The 17,848-nt window shown below is 41.7% G+C and overlaps 1 protein-coding gene and 1 pseudogene across 1 annotated transcript in view; one reads left to right on the plus strand and one right to left on the minus strand.

Moving 5' to 3' along the window:
- The window catches only part of Eepd1 (endonuclease/exonuclease/phosphatase family domain containing 1), a 101,495-nt gene that overhangs the window by 33,772 nt on the left and 49,875 nt on the right, over nt 1-17,848 (plus strand). The gene's annotated exons all lie outside the window — the stretch shown is intronic.
- Nucleotides 15,302-15,395, minus strand: LOC127232056 (uncharacterized; annotated as a pseudogene).

Genomic DNA, 17,848 nt, shown 5'->3' on the forward strand with positions numbered 1-17,848 from the left:
TGACTAAGCTAGCTGGAATCCCTTGACCCCACCAGGAACTGAGGTAAGTACTTTTCATGTGTAGCTCCAAGGGTTCTTTGCAACCATCTGTACATTCATCCTTTGAGTGAATGACAGCTTTCCATAAGGCTGTAGTTCCCTAGACTTGTGTAGTCATCAGCTGGATGGGGAGTTTTAGGATTACATATTTTCAGGCACCACCCAAGTCAAGGGAATGGGACTCTGGATGTTTTAATGAATGCCCCAACCATACCCCAGGTGAGCCTGGTGTCTAGAAAGTCCTAGGGACTCAAGTTAGCAAGAAAGAGTAGGCTAGGCTCCTCTTTTAGTCGTATGTCTTTGGATGATTGGAGTAAGTATACTGTGTCTTAGTGCTCCCATCTGTAGATAAAGGCTGGTAACAGCACTTGTCTTTTAGGGTGTCATGGGCTTCTGAGTCATGTAGCAACAGTGTTGGGCATGTGGTAGGCATATGGTAAGCACTGCTCTAACACACTTAAATATAGTCAGCTTTGATCTTGAGTGTGTTTGATTTCAAGGCTGTTTACTCACTGTATTATACTGATTGTCTGTTAGAAGCCTAATTTACTTAGCTTAAGGCATCTCATTTTCCAACAGTAATGAGGGATGTCTATAGACCAAGGCTAGCAATGTGGTTTTCTCTTAGTGCCAGCTCTGGTTTGTGTTTGAATTGCCCCAGAGAAGGATTTTCTGGCCCAAGTTTGCCGTGTTGGGCTCTTATTGTTATTATGTTTGTCATAGATATGTGGGATGTTGTATATTCTCTCTTCCTGCTGTGAACTTGGTGTAGGTTTCTGATATTTTTCTGTGAGTGGGTTTAATGGGAAGAGCTTTAACGTCTCTCCTGAATTCTTTAGGCTGAAAGAATCATATGGAATACATGTTTGGGGCAAATCTGCTGGGCATTCCATGTGGTTTGTGGGAAGCTCCTGAGCTAGTAATTAATGTGATTTCTGGGTCCATTCCATCTCCTGCAGGACATATAGCTGTCTGTGGATGCAGTAAAGTGCTGAGTGAGAATACAGATGTTGAGACGCCTAGCCAAGCATCTATCCATCTCATGACCATCAGGAACTTTGAGCCCCATTTTGCTGATAGGGAAAATAAGACTCAGAAAAGGCCAAGTGTTCTTTTCTAGTGCTTAGCCATGGCCACAGGGGGAGAAGCTCACAGTATGATAGAACTTGTGTCTTTGTGTAGCTTGGGTAGAAGCAGGGCTGTGTCTGTCTGACTGCCTGGAACCCACTCATGTGGCTTAGTAATATTTGAGCCAACCTCTGCATCCTGAAGGTTCTTTTCCCAGAAAGCACCAGTTCTAATGTTCTCATGACCCCAATGAGCAGTCAATGTCCACTTGGCACCAGACTCTTGGATGGATGTAGTTTCTCCCATTAGTATTAGCTCCTTCTGTCACAGCAGCTGTGACCTTGTATTTATTGGAGGAAGTGATCAGTTCTGAATGGACATTCCAGTTCAGGCTCTGGGAAATGAGCAGAGGTTATTGGTTCAAGGTCATTAAGAGCTAATTTTCTTAGGACTACAACCCCTCCCAAGGCCAGCTTCCATTCACTTGTGTCTGTCTGTTGGGGTGGGGCTGGATCCTGCACTCATAAGGTCCCTCTGTCTTGTTACCCAGTTTCAGCCCCGAGCCTGGAGGAGTATTGTGTCCCATCAGAAGTCATCTGGGTACATTGGTAACAGCTTCGGTTCCCTCCCATTCTCATGTTCACCATACTGTTTTTGACAACATTAATTTCTCCTTCCTTCTGCCTCTCTTCCTCCATGTTTGGTCTCTGTGATCATATCTGACCGTCACTGATTCCTGTTCAACAACCACACATTCATGGGCCTCCGTGTACCACCATTTTGCCCCTTCTTTTCTTTTAGTCAGAGGACAGCTTTCTGTGGAAACATAGGCCAGCACTTAGTGCTCCTCTGTGGCTCTTCACCCAGGCAGCTGCTTGCTTTGCTTTCTGTGGCTCTTGAGGCCTTCCTTACCCAACTGACCCATACTTCTAGTCAGACGACTTCCTGGTAGAAGGAGCTCATGCTGTTTACTCTTGCTTGGTGGGCAGGTCGGTGTCTCCTACCTGAAGAGGCATCACTTCTAGTATATAGTTCTGCTTTTCTGGAGGTGGTTTGGGAAGTGTCAGCTTGTCATACTGTATCTGGCATTCCTTCAATGGGACCACCTTTGGAATCTCTTTGGAGCCTCCTGGGGACACCCCTTCACTTGTGTATGCAAGTTTCCTTGTAGATAGCATCAGAGGCACTCCAGAACAGTGGTTTCTTTCCTCCATGGCTTCACATGAACTGGGTTCTGAGAGGCTTCAGAGACTAATGGCTCATATCTTGGCACAATTCATTGCATGGCATCTGACCTAAGGGTAGCTGCTTTGCCATGAATGACACTTGAGGTGATGGTTCTCTCAGTTCCAGGGGAGGACAAGCCACACTAGGGGTTCTGGGAGAGCTTGGCGGAGGATCAAGGGTGTTGAGCCGGTTTGTAGGTCCCATAGGTAGTGAGGATGGATGGGACAGAGGGAGCTGAGAGTGGGGAGGTAGGGATGGGGGAGTGCTGGGAAGACAGAATTAGGGCTGCTGTAGAGATTAAAGTGACACAGAAGGTGCCTAGCAGAGCCTGGCACATGGAGTAGGCAGACAATAAATGTTGCTTTTTCAGCACTCAGTCTCCCTCCCCACCACCCACTAGAAAGGAGAACAGAGAGAAGTGTTTCTCCTGATTTAGTGTGGTGTACCCCATGCCTACACTTGTGCATGGCACATATTGTGTCTCTGTTAATGCTTGTTGAGTGACTATATAAAAGCATGAGAACAGAACATACAGTAAGTGAACAATAATTAAAACAAAAGTTAGAGTACAAGCAGGGACAGAGTACAGGAGCAGAGTAGCGTCTCAGAAGCATTGCAGATCAGCAGGGTGGTTGAGTGTGCAAGTGACCCATGAGAAAGAATTCCATCCTTCCCTTACAGTGTACATTAAAGAATTAAAACTGCATCTTTCAAATTAACTTGAAGTTCAAGAAAAGAGCTGACTTTTAAAGGACAGAACACTAGGGAAAATATGAGAAAAGACAAAGAGTAGTGGATTGCATGACCTTTAAAATCAACTTTTGTATATCACAAGCATTAGAAGCAAAATTTGATGTCAGTGTTGAAAACTTGACTTAAGTATAAAAAAGTTTATTTTTATATAATATCTTCTATAATATTTTAATATTTAGTCATATAAATCAAGAGGGAAATCATTCCTATCTTTAAAACACTTATATATATATATGGATGTTTTGCCGACATGTATATCTATGTACCATATGCCTTGTGCCCAGGGAGGCCAGAGGAAGGCGTTAAATCCCCTGAAACTGCAGTTATAGATGGTTGTGAGTCACCACTGGATGATGGGAATCTGTTTATTCTGGAGGAGCAGCCAGTGCTCTTAGCCACTGAACCTTTTCTCTAGCCCTACCATTTCTATCCTAATAGAAAAATCATCCCAAGAACAGATAGAGATCTGTGTGGAAGATTTATAAGCAGCCAGGCCACACAGGAGAAGCTTTCAGTGTGTTGACAACTGGAGAAATTCGAAGAAAAAGGAGAGAACATTTTTTGCTTATCAGCTATTGCAGCAGGGCTTGCCTTAAGACACTTCCCAAATTTCTGGTGGGAGATAGGTTAGAAATTGCTTTTCTGGCACAGACTTTAAAGAGGCTTAACTACATACACTTTTTTTTTTTTTTAAAGATAATAAGCTCAACTCTCTAAATTCAGATTAAAGAAATATCTAAAATGTCTTCAATATGTGCACATATATTTATCATAAATTATGGAAATGTTAAAAGAAGTGACCAGCAACAGAGAATCATAAATTGTACATACACATATGGAATATTAAATGACTTTTAAAATAATTTTAAAGAATATTTAATGGAGCCATTCTTAACCTCTATTGAGTCCTGCTTGCCGATACTTCATTGCTTAAATCAAGTCAGATGCAGCAGAAGTGCAGTAATTGGCTAGTACAGCCCTCTACTATATATGTTTATAGCATGATTATAGCTCATAAACGAGATACAGGCACACGTGTTTACAAGCACATGGAGATATACAAGTATTTTATCAGTTGTTGTTCTTTAATTTATTATTCTGTTTGTTGTTAAAAGTTATTATAATAAGCATTTTTTTGTAATAATAAGCACAATGTTTTCCTTGAAGTAAGGAGGTTCTGTGTTTGGAACATTTAATATAATAATGGATGCATTTGGGAGGTGGTTGGGTAGATAGAATTAGCCAATGTGGGGATTTTTTAGATATGGTGCATGAGGTGGAAATGAGGTTGGTTCAAGAATAATATAGTTTTGATTTAATGGTGCCTAAGAAGGGGAAGAGGGCTGTGGGTAACTTTGCTTGCAAAAATCTAGTTTAATATATTGACTTTGAGATTCCTCTGAAGCTCTGTAGTTGGAGATACATGGGGCAGTAGAAATAATAAAGGCAAAGTTTTAGGAGAGAGAGAGGGAGGGTTTAGGGGAGTGGGAGGGAGGAAGGAAGGGAGGAAGAGTTAGTTCTTGAATATTAGTAACCATTGTGAGAGAGACAGTGCTCTGCAATTGGACTGGGAGGGATGGAAAGATGGCAGAAGATAGGCCCTGTATTCACTGAGGTTCAAGGCAGGAAGAAGAGTCAGGAAAATGCCTGCTCTAGATTGCTGCTGTACTTATAGTGCTGTTGCTACCCTAAGTCCCAGTTTATTTCATCTGATACATCCTCAGCATCCTGCATCTCTCATTTGGACCACTTGACCCATTTGTAATTCCATTAATACTTGTGTCATTAGCTGATTGATGGGCATGTTCTCTACCAGACTGTCAATTCTATGGGAGCTGGTAGTCATCTTATTCTCTGCTCTTAATCAGTGGTGCTCAGCACACTGCTTGGCATGGGTTCTCTGGGAAGATATGTGGCTCTATGAGATGGAGGAGAAGACTACAGATGTCAGGATCCATGAAAGTATCAGTAGAGTTTCAAGGATAGATAGGCACCAGTCTGTTAGTGTTGAGAAAGATGGGCTCTAGGTGATCAAGAATACAAGCAGGGCTGGGGAAATGAATGTGATTGAGTTAAGAACACAAGTGGACTGATCAGATAAAAGCTGCAGAAAGCTTCTGAGTGGAATGGACCTCAAACAGTGATGGATGGGATAAATGTGTAAGAAGGAAACGGTGGTCATATAACAAATTGGGTCTTATGCTTCACTGGATTGACCCTCAGACTGTGGTAACTGATAATTCACATCGTCTATAGGAAATGGACACCCTGTTTAGGAAATGAAGTACAGCTGACTTGTCTTGCCCCATATCTGTCCTCAGAGCCACTGGATGTCCCCAGGAGAGGCTCTCAGTGCCCCCACCTCCAGTTACCAGTGTTGAATTCTCATAAAAGCCTACTGTGAGTCTGATGTTACACCCTCATGAAGTTCTCAAATGATAAGTCCTTCAAGGTATTCCAGTATGGAGCACCATCCCATCCTTCAGTTTATTTTAGCAATGGGAATTCCAAAGCTGCACCTGGGACCTACTTAAGAAGTTGATCTCCATATTTGGAAAACTGCTGCAATGTTCTGAAAGCACAGAAAGCAGATGCCATGAATTAATTCAGTTCTGGCTGACCTTTGTGCAGGAGCCCCTAACTGGGGCTCTCCCCAGACCTCCCATCCCCTCCCCCACCTTCTTGAAAGTGCTTTTGAAGTTGTCTACTTGAAACCTGCTTCTGAATTCCCTTAGCTAGGGGAACTGGGCTGATAAAATTAGAGGCCCCTGTCATGTGATTATTCTATTTTACAGGGTCTACATCTTCTGCTGGATCCCAGGCAGTGTTCCAGGCCTGGCTGTGATTTGCGAATAAGTTTCTGAGCCAGAGAGGGGGCTTATGGGCCCCCTGAATTTGGTATTTTAAATTGCAGACTGAGGTACCAAAGGGAACTGAATTGCAGGCTGGAGGATAAGGTTTCATACATGGCAGCTGGAATTCATAGCTCTGGTGTCTGGGACTCATGCCTTTGAAGACTGGTGAGAGGCTGTTGCCTAACAGAAACCAGACCCAGGCCCCTGGCTCCAGTCCTCACCGTGATATGACTCTACCCACAGCAAGTCATTGAGCCCTTAACTGCACTCTGCTCCCCCACCTTCCCCCAGCTCTCAGATATTTAAAAAAAAAAAAAAAAAAAAAAAAAACCAAAACTGGCTTAGCAGTTGCTTTTAAGGGGCCAGACCTCTCAGCTGCAGCTCTCAGCATGGAGACTTAGCAACATATGCTAACTGCAGGAGAGGTGGGTACAGTGTTTGGTAATGGGGAGAGAGGGTCACAGAGCTAGAGACCAGGCAGGTTCCTGTATTTGAAGATGACTTAGAAACCAGGGCATGCAGTTTCATGTCCCAGGCTCTGGACACACAACAGGAGTTCCTTGGTCCCTTCGTGGATGCTCACTCACATTCTGAAGACCTATTCCTGTGGTGTTTATGGCCTTCTTTGATGCCTGGGGGTTTGGTCCAAGTTCTTCATTGTTGACTACAGTGTTGTGGGTAGATCTTGGGAGCAAGGTCCTGATGGCAGGTGAGTCTGCTCCTAGATGGCAAGTGCTAGCAGGTTAGTGCCTGCTACATTCCCTGGGGTATGTGTACCCCTTCTCTTCTGAAAAAAACTCTAGGCTTCCATACAGACATATGTCCACTACAACTGCATTCTTTCATGGCTGTCCTGTAGGTGAGTCTTTGCTATTTCCAAAGCCACAGGGAGGGTGCAGTGAGCTCAGCTTTGGGATCTCTTCTACAAAATGATTTTGAGCCAATAAACAAATCTTTCTAAACACTCCTGTCCAGTGAGTAGACTTTAGTCCTACTTATTTCAACTGATGGGACCCATGCAAAACTTTTTGAACTAAATATCAGAAGATTCTCATAAGGGGTGGTTGGAAATTTATAAAGCTCCTAATAGCATTTTGTCTTATCCATGGAAATAGATCTGAATCAGAGGCACATGAGCTCCTGATCAGACCCTGGTGTCTATTGGTTGGTCTGCGCAGAGGAGCTGGGCTCACTGGACCCTCTTCCAGCATAGCTTATGGGGTGGAAGCAGATCCCTGGGGCTGCTCCCTTGTTTCAGATGAAAGAAGAATAGAGACTGGCCAATGATCAAACAAATGTGACTTTAAACAGCACAGTCTCCTTCTCCACTACATCAATGATAAGGAGTTTTTAATTACCCCATGCGAGAGAGTAGATTGTGAAACAGGTAGTGGAATCCTAGCAAATTCTTATAGAATCAGAAGAGCAATTTTGCAGAAGTTATTAAAACCACAGAAATTTACATATCCCTTGACCCTGTACTCCCAGGAATTTACTCTTGGAAGCAGTTGGAGTCATGAAGAAAAAAAAGCATGATGTTTAAAGTGCTTCACCCAAACACTAATGAGAACAGTGAAACATTAAAAGCCGGGTATATTTGTAAATATTCCTAAGAATATCAGTTGACATAATATGTCAATTATTATTTATATTGCTCTAATAATTGCAAATGATAGAAAACAGTGTAGATTATATTCCAATTTTATAAAGTGCACCTGGAGCTCATTGATTTTTGCTAGTGAGCTCCACGATCTACTTGTCTGCCCTCCTTCTCTCTTACCCCCCAAACCAGCACTGGGGTTAGAGACTTATGCAGCTACATTCGGCCTTAAAAGTATTTATTTATTTATTTATATTTATTTCACCTTTTGCTTCTTTTTATTTAAAAAAAAATCTATTTTTTGAGGTTAGTATAATTACATTATTTCCCCCTTTTCCTTTCATCCCTCTACACCTCCTAAAGACCACTCCTTCCTCTCTTTCAAATTCATTGCCTTTTTTTTTTCATTGATTATTGTTACATGTATCTACACACACACACACACACACACACACACAAATGCATAAATACAACCTGCTTAGTTTGTATAATAGTATAATATTACTTGTTACAGAAGTTTTCAGTTGGTATTGGATAACCAATGGGTATACTCTTCCCTGGGGAAGACTATTTCTCCTGCTCTTAACATTGTTGAGTTGCCTGTGGAGGTTTGAAGCCTCACTGGCTTTCTCTGTTCATGTTAGCATTGTTGTTGTTCTTGTTCATCTTATGTTTAGACAATCATATTGATGAGATGTTAAGGGTGTAGCTTCTGACATACCTATGAGATACAATCTCACAGCAAATTCTGTATTTAGTCCAGATGACATGTTTATAGAAACTTTTTACTGAACAAATCTACTGAGAACTCTGTGTGAACTTTGCATCTCTGTCACATTCTTAGAGTGTCTCGCATTTCTGCATTATTATTATATCTGTGACCAGTGATCTATGATGCTACTATTGTAATTGTTTTTGATTCCATACAGTACTATATAACAGGAAGCTTAAAGAGTAAATATTCTTCCCCACTGGAAAGTGTGACTCTTCCAGTCTTTCTGCCCCCTTTTCTGCAGAGCCTTTTCAGTGCTTTGTAGATTATTGAGGCTGGGCTCTACAATTCTACATTTCGATTGATTGTGGCTTCCTGTAATGGCCTCTGTCTGTTGCAAAAGGAAGTTTCCTGGATGAGGGCTGAAGACTACACTTATCTCTGGATATAAGGACAAATACTTAGGATGTAGTTAGATCTTATGCTGGTTTAGTAAAGTGGTGGTTATATGACTTCACTAACCCTGGGTAGTTGACTAAGTTCCCAGAACCAAGGTGTGCTTTTCCTTTTGAGGGAATCTTAAGTTCAATAAGAAAGATGTTGGGTTGCTGCCAATATATTAGTGCCACTAACACTATTGTGCCCTTAGTGTTACCATTCTATGCTGGTCATTGTTTTGGTTTATAGATGTCACAGCTGGGTAGAACTGTTGGTTGCCTCCCTCATTTGGAAGCTTGCATGGTGTCTTCTGGTTCTGTGAAAGCTGGTCCTCAAGTCAGTTCCAGCTCAGGGTCCTCTGAGTCCTGGGTCTGAAGGGCATGGTTTTCAGCAGCAGGGAAGGGACTTACTGTCTACATCTGGTGGGCACTAAGGGAAATAGCAGAAGGCTGTATGTTTTGAGAGTCTCTTGGACAGTCCTGAATGACAACCTCAAGCAGGCTTCTTGTACCTATTATTGAGGTTCTTGAGGGAGCATTTTCAGACTAGATGTGCATTTATACACAGATTTATATGTATTATACATTTTTTAGATAGATAGTTAATAGTATGGTTCCTTATGACTTTTTAGACATCCTTACTGTTACTTTACCATCCTCTCCCTTCTGTAATCATCTCCTTCCCCCTCCCTAATTAGAGCCCACCCATTTTCTCCACTCCACCCATTAGATCACTTGGACCCTGCTTTTCCCTCTCTATTGCCCCCACCCCCACCCCCACAGTGGTCCCTTTTTGCTTGCCTGGTGTCCGCGGTTACTGCAGGATACTTACATCCAAAGATTCAGAGTTAGGAGATGCTGATGAGAGAGAACTGTGACATTTGTCTTTCAGGGTCTGGGTTACCTCATCTAACATGATCTTTTCTAGTCCCATCCATGTTTTTCCAGGAAAGAGTTCATGATTCCATGACTGCCATCCTCTTCCTTCTCCTTCCCTTCCTTCTTCTCTTCTGTTTTACAGCTGAATAGTATTTCAATGCTCCATTTATGTTCTGGATTTTCATTGTCTCAGGTTTTTCAAGGACATTTAGGTTATTTTCATTTCCCAGCTATGGTGAATAGAGCAGCAGTGATCATGGCATGGCCGAACAATTATCTGTAGACCTTTTGACCCTGATGGTATAATTAAGACCCTCATGGTAATTCCCAGGTAGCAGGATTATGATTCATGGTCCCTTTATTTTCTCTATATTTCCGAAGTATTCCACAAAAGAAAAGCTTTGTAGCAAACTTATTCCTAAAACATAACAAAAAGACTTCTTTGGAATGTGACCCTATAAGTCAATGCTTTACACGGCTCTTTGAGCAGAAAATTCAACTGACTGGTTTGCATTACAGGGAGGGGGAAGGTTTGCTTTTTGTTGATGAAGGAAAGCAGGGTGGATTTCATCAGGTCCTAAAGGAAGAACAGTGTTGTGAAGAGGTAAAAGGTCAGCTTTGGAAGTCAGATGAATGCTGGCAGGAGCATTAATTTGGAACCACCTTGCCTGTGCTGTGTTAGATAACTTGCTAATTCCCAGTATGCTCTGAAAGCAGGAAGTTCCTCTTTCCTTGCATGCCCTGCTAAGTCCTCTCACATTTTCTTACAAAAATAAAATGAGGAACAGTGCTCTTAAGATGTTGGCAATGGTCTGAAAAGACCAGTAGTAAACTTAGCTGGGAATAGGGGGCACCCTGGTTGCTCAGAAGCATTGTGTGATGGCTTCTTTTGTTTTAAAGTGCCACAAGGTGATTGTTCACATTGGCTCCTACGTGGAAAACACAGTATCATGTTTCCTGTCAGAAAATGTCAGCAGGTGTAAAGTTGGACTTCAGAAGTCATTTCGGCATGGATGTATTTGTTACACTAATTTCTGTGTAGAAAGCATGGTATGCCTTCCTGTCTGAAAACATGGCCATATATAAAGCAGGACTTCAGAGGTCATTCCAACATCAGACAGAGGTGCTAGAGCGTGGGTGAGGACAACAGAAGGAACGGGTAGGAGGAATGGCCACCTTATCCAGCTTGGGAAAGACTTAAGTCTATAGAAGTAGAGGCCAGAACTGAGAAAGGCCTGGGAGAAGTCTGTCTCTCTGTTAGAAGTCCCCAGTGCACTTGGATTTGGGGTGAATAATGCTGAGTTGAGAGCTTGGTGTAGGCACATCTGGCTTGTGTCATCACTACTTGGATTAAAAATGGCCACCAAGAACGTCCTGGGTGCTCTGCAGCTTCGGGTTCCCCTTCTTGGATGTGACACTGGAAGGAAGTCTAGGATGAGAGGAGGTCTGATGTCCTAGGCCCTGAGTGTGAAGGAAGGCTTTGTTCTCACAGTCCTCCTGGGCCGTGGTGCTGTCCTTATCTTTCATGTAGATCTGATGACAGTGACTTCGATGTTCTGCAAAGAAGAGTTGTATGCTGGAAGAAAATGCTGGTTCTTCTTCCTTTCCCCTTAATTTGAAACTTATAGCTACACAGCATTCTTAAAGTAGCAGGTTTTTTTTTTTTTCTTTTTTCCTCTTGTTTAAGGGAAGTGTTTCACTTCTCACTTTAAAATGACCTGATATTTAATTCCCTTCCAACATCTTTTATTTTAGTTTCTGGAATTTTACCCTCATTTTTTTTTTTTTGTAAAAGGACTTGGATTTTGAATTTTTTTCCCATCCTATATACAGACTTGGTAGTATGGAAGAAACAGGTCTATTGTACAGGCTGACAACCTCTAGCTTGAAATCTGAAACATTTAAAATCACAAATATTCCAATCCTGACCTCATGAAATATGTTATACATAGAACAGGGCTACTGTACATATATACATACATGCATATGTACATATATACATACATACATATGTGGTCTTTATGAAATTCGAGTTTCCTTTATGTATGTCTTTCAGGCCTTAAGCATTAAGATAAATAATAGTGGATCTTTATATGTTTGTCTATTGTCTGCATACTTTTTCTTTTAAATCTTAGGGATGATGAACAAAAATGTGTTGCCTATTCAGCTTCAGCAAACTTATACTAGTCATGTACTTCTCTGAAGGGACATGCCTGAGGGGATCAGGAAGAGAATGTTCACTATTAAGTGATTCAGTGGTGATTGCAGGCACACTGCAATCCCTGATGTCACTATTAAAAGTTCTGGTACTGTGAAATGCCAGCTTAGCAACTCCACCTTCACAGGTCCTTTTCCATTTGTTGATTGTCATTTGCAGCATTTTTTTTTAAAGTTGTAAAATGCCAGTTTTATTTTGGTTAGTGACAGCTCTCTGTGTACTTTCCAGTTCTAAAGAAGGTAAGAACTATGTTCATTTCAATGCACAAAAATATCATTAGGTATATTTATTGCGTACCTACTATCTGCTGCAAGCATATGACTTTTTGTTTAATTTTCTCAATGAGCCTATTAAATTAGAATGTTTTCCTGACTTCTACAGTTACTTTCTGCTCTTTACATCATCTCTCACTTGTACAGTTACTTCTTCCACTCAAGCCTTGAACCCCTTAATCATTCATGAGGATTGGAATCTAAGTTCTTTCAAACTCTCGTTAACACTGATGTCTTTATCTCTCATAAATTTCAAATATCCTTAATGGCATCTAGAATGGTAAATCCTTTCCAGCAGGTCCCCAGTCATGTCATCCACATCCATTAGAGAAATCTATGGCAGTTCAAGTCTTATAAATGCATATCTTAAGTAATAAGCCTATGTATGCTGTTGACATGACACCTTCATAATGGACAGCCATGTTGGCAGGTTAAAAGCAGCATTAATCTTGTTGGCTATGTCTACCAGAGCTCATGGGTGGCCAGGTGTTTTGTGGGTGTTCAGTTATTTGTGAAAGGAACCTTTCCTGGGAAGTAGTTCATAACAATCAGCTGCAGATATCTGGTTAGCCATGTTGCAAACAGGTACACTGCTGTCCTCTGCTCTTTCATTTATTGAGTGCAGGCAGAGTAGATTTCATTGTCATTCTCAGGGGCACTAGGAGTTTGGGAACAGTTAGTGAACATTGGCCTCCACTCAAAGTCACTCTTCTCAAGAGAGACAGCCTGTCTGTAATGCTCTAAAGCCAAGCTTTGATGTCTCTGGCTCTGAAGTCCTGGAGACTTTCAGCAGCCTGCACCAGTGGTCACAGGAGCGCTGTGTGCTTCCCATGGTTCCCTCATCAGTGCTTGCTGTTTCCCCTGCGCTTTGTGTTCTGGACATGACTCCTTCCCTAAGCTCCAGCCTTGCCTTGTACAGCTTCCTCAGCTCTCTAAGCATCATAGTTACAGAGTGCAGGACCTTGCACTGGATTAGACTTTGCATCTGTTGTGGCTGGTTTGATCTGTCCAATCCAACAGTGAGACTGTTTTATTTCCCTATCTCTTCTTTGTTCACTGAGTTAGCACTTCTCATTTTTCACAAGAATCCTTCCTGCAACCACCAGCATGGATTAATTAGTTAATTAATAAAAATTTAAAAAGAACTTTTTCTCTGCATACATAACTTGGCTAAGTGTCAGGCTCAAAAGGTGCAGTGAGTGTCCTGTCTTGCTTGCTTATTCTTTTCTACTATGCTTGCTCATGTCCAGTTTTTAATTAAAAGCAGCAGTTCTCAACCTGTGGGTTACGACCCATTGGAGATGTCCCCTTATACAGGGATCAGCTAAGGTCACTGGAAAATATAAATATTTGCATTATGATTCATAACAGTAGCAAAATTATAGTTATGGAGTAACACTGAAAATGATTTTATGGTTGGGAGGGTCACCACAACATGAGTAATTGTATTATAGGATCATAACACTAGGAAGGTTGAGAACCACTGATTTATAGTGAGAGGATGCATACTTTTCCTTTTACATGGACATTAACAGATACCTGTAAAGTGAGTGACTGGCCTGATTTCAATATTGTGTCTCAGAGGCTAAGGTGATCTGAGGAGAGAGATGGTGAACAGCCCATATACTAATTAAGCTTCTTGTGTTAATTGGTACTTGTATGGCATCCAAAACAATTGCAGTAGTAACATCATGGATCACTGGTCACTGATATAATAATAATGCAGAAATTTGAAACACCCCAAGAATGTGACAGAGATGCAAAGTGATTATATGGTTGTCAATAGGTTTGTTCAGTAAAGGGTTTCTACAGACCCATCATCTACTAAGTACAGAATCTCCACAGTACAGCAGAATAAGGTAAGCCTGTGTGAAGGTTCTACCCCTCGTGATCAACCACCTCCCAACTCTATCACACTGAGGGTACTGGGTTTTAATGTACAAATCTGAAGGGCCATATACATCTAGGCTCTAGTCCCTTTTCCCTAAAGAGTTCTGCTGCTAGGGCATTGAGGGTTTGTAAGAGCCAGCTGATCACATCTTTTCCCAGCTTGAAACTGGTCACAATGAGAATGGCTATTATATGGCTATTATAAGCACTAACATCAGTAGCCCTTGAGAGCACTGCTAACATTTCTCCATCAAGCAGTTACTAACATCAGAAGCATTTTTTTTTCCTCTATAGTGAAAAAATATCTCAGTGAGTTTTTCAGTATGGGAGTGCTGTCCACAGGCATATCCAGCCTTCTAACATTGCAGCATAATGTCATCTGTAGAGTCCTTGGTCGCACAATCAAGTTTTAAAGACAATCACAAGTCTTAATGGAAGTCCAAAAGGAGAGAGGAGAGAAAACTTTTTATGCTGTCTGTCTGAAATACTATGTTTTCCCTCAAGTAGTTCTTTCTCATCTTCAAAAAAGTGTTAATGACTAAAGAAAGCCTCAGAGTAGCGTGATGCTTATACCAACCTCTGCAGATGTTTCCTATGAGCAGAGCAATATGCATAGTTTACCTATGTCTCTGCTCAGGACTATTGAAGTATGTGCTGGCCTCTCTTTACCTTCTCCGGAGCTCCTGATGGTCCTAAAACAGTACAAGCAGGTGGCCGTCAGTACAGCTCACACTGACTAGCCCTCAAATCTTACTCCCTGTACCACTATGAAGAAACTTAGTGGTAAGCACTTGTCAATCTCCAAACAGGTCTTTGAACTGCTCACACCTTTGGGAAATAAAAGCAAAAACCCACTGTAAAGGAGATCAGAACAAATGCTCTAAAACACTATCTTGCTATTCAGCCCCTGCTGACCCTAACTCACAGTCCTACTTTTTCCCCACTAGTGCTATGATTACATGCCTATCAGCTAGCCTAACTACTTTATCTTTTTATTGGATAGGAAATAGGATTTTTAGTGCTTGGAAAGCATGGTGGAAACCTTCACACATGGGGGACCCACTGCTTGACCTATGGAACCACAACTGTGGATGCATTAACTCAGTCCTTCAGGATGAGCCGATTCTTGTCTGCTATGTCTTTGTATTTATCAATACAAATCAATACTCAATAAAGCCCTACTTGCTTGAGATGTGGAACTTCCAGCAGCCAGAGAACTTGACTTTAGAGATAAAGACAGCGTGAATCCTGGCCATCTTGCCCTGCTTTCTGTCAATGGTCTCATATATACCCACCCAGAACCTAAATAAGGAACAACAAAAGGTGAGTGACATTTGTAGTCATTGGAAAGGCCTATCTCCAGGGTCCTAGGACAACTCGTATAAACAGCAAGCTGCAGATAGCACCTAAGAGCTTGCTGTTTGCAGCCATTGCTCATTGAACAATATATTTTTAAAGTGAAAAATATACAGGGTACATCCTTTATAGTGTATTAGAATTATAGAAAAACACCCCTCAAACCCAATTATAGACATGTATCACTTAGCAGCATGCATACGTTCAGAGAAGTGAGTCATTAGGTGATTTCATTATTGTACATGCATCATAGAAATGCCCCCATACAGATTAAGAAGGCTCCAAAAGCACTGAAAATAAAATCATAATGGAAGCACCACTGCATATGCAGGCCATCCTTGACTAAAGTATAAACAGTCCAAGTAACTTTTAAATGCAATAAGCATGTACACATGCGTGTCATTGTGCTGGCGCGTATACACACACACACACACACACACACACACACACACACACACTCACACACATCTAGGAAGAGCGTCTGAAAAGACTATAAGAACTCTGAGATTATGTTTTTAGATGTGATGGGGATGCTGTACCCACGAAATCTCAAGGATACAGTTGCCTAAGCAAGTCCTACATAGTGATAATTCTAGTCAATGCACCAATTTGCATGGGGGGAGATTCACAAGGCCCCAGCCCTAGATGAAGAGCTACAGGTTATTAGTGACTGCCAAGAGAGGGAGAATAAGTTTTTTTCAGAGTCAAGTCCCTTGACAGAATGTGTAGTCCTATGTGGTCAGCCCTAAACACATGTATACATGAGTGACACTCAATGATTGCCTAGCTTTTATATGTGCACATATATGTAAAAATAATAACTAAAGAAGAGGTCATGAATTTGAGAAGGAGTGAGGGAAACATGGAGGAGTTGAAGGGAGAGACGAGAAGGAGTAGAAGTGATACAAATACAGTACTCATGAAATTCCCCCAAAATTAAAAATTTTAAATTATGTGAATGGAAACACACACACACACACACACACATATGCACGCAGGCATGCACGCACATACCACCACTACCACCACCACCAACAACAGTAAACAAAAGCAACCCAAAAATTCCATAACCAACCCTTCCACAGAGGACTAAGGTGAATAGAGGCATGTGGCTGTATATGTAAGAAAGCATTTAAATACATGGTTTCCAACTTAAGAAAGTAGTCAGAGAAAGTAACAAATGCAGAGGTGGAGGAAGGAATTACCTTAATAACTTGGGAAGAGTTGATCGGTTTTCAGAAGGCTGACCAAGTAGACTGCACCTTCTCGAACTTAGTTCTTTAAACAAAACAAAACAAAAATATATTTATTTACTATTTGTGTGTGTGCATGGGTAGGGTTCTGCCTTTAGTACGGTATTTGTGTAGAGTCAGAAGGCAACCCTGTGGAGTCAGCTTTTCCTACCTATGCGGGTTCTGGCATTCAAACTCAAATTGATGCACTTCTAAGGCAAGCCCCTTTCCTCACTAAGCCATATTGCTAACCCTAAACCCAGTTCTTAAGATGAAAGAAAAATATTTTCAGAAATGAAAGAGTGAAGAAGGGGGCACAAATTTAGATAAAGAAATTATTCTAGTAGGGTTGTTGGCTCAAAACTTGGAAATATGAATAAACCGAATACATGGAAATTATGGTAATGAACCCAAATGTTTGAAAACCTGAAAATGAAACAAAACCTCAGGGACTCTCCTTAAAAGTCTTTTTCCAGACTGTTCTGTGGACTCCCTAAGGGCAGCGACTGCAGGTTGAATTGCGTGCAGATTGTTCTTGAGTTGACATACGCAGTAGTACTCAGCTTTGGGGGAGATGAGATGTCCATGTGTTTGTTGGCAGTGGCAACAGATGTGTCTGAGCACAGCAGGACCTGTGTCTTCCCTCAGAGAAGTCTACTGTCCAGCAGAGGCTGAGATCTCTGTTTGCCTGTGGTGGGAGAAAGCTAAACATTAGGGAAAAAAGTCTGCCTGTGACATTCAGGACCTCTTCTGAAGCTTCATGTAGAACCTCCTTTAAAGGAAAGGGAGGAGAGCTTGGGAGGTTGAGTTGGCACCATTTCTGACCTTGACTTATTCAACTTCCTAAGTACTACACAGGGACTTTGAATAGAGTGGCCTGTGGCCACCAGGACTGGCTGTGATTTCACCTTCACCCGCTTCCATCTACTGTAGCTTCCCTCTGCTAAGGCATGGGCTCTCTTCCTCGGGGTCCCAAGGTGAACACAACAGATGAACTGAGCCTACAGTTTGCCTTCCCAGGATCTCTGAAGGGTTTGGCAAAGGCTCTTAAAGTGGAGAGTCCTTGTAGAGGAGACTGTGGGGATGTTGTATTATGATGCAAAACTTCCCTGGGTACTCTTTGGAACTCTCTGGAATCTTTGTACTCTGCCCTAATGTGCAAATGCTGATCACATATTCTAAGAAAAACTGAATTCTTAGAGTTTATCAAGGAAGGGGCTGAGCATGGTGTCTTACTCTTGTCATCCCTGCACTTGGGAGGCTGAGCCTGGACGATTGCTAATAAACAAGTGAGGCTAAATAACATAGTA

This window comes from Phodopus roborovskii, unplaced genomic scaffold (genome assembly GCF_943737965.1).
Source record: "Phodopus roborovskii unplaced genomic scaffold, PHOROB, whole genome shotgun sequence".
In the NCBI taxonomy this organism is placed as follows: Eukaryota; Metazoa; Chordata; class Mammalia; order Rodentia; family Cricetidae; genus Phodopus; species Phodopus roborovskii.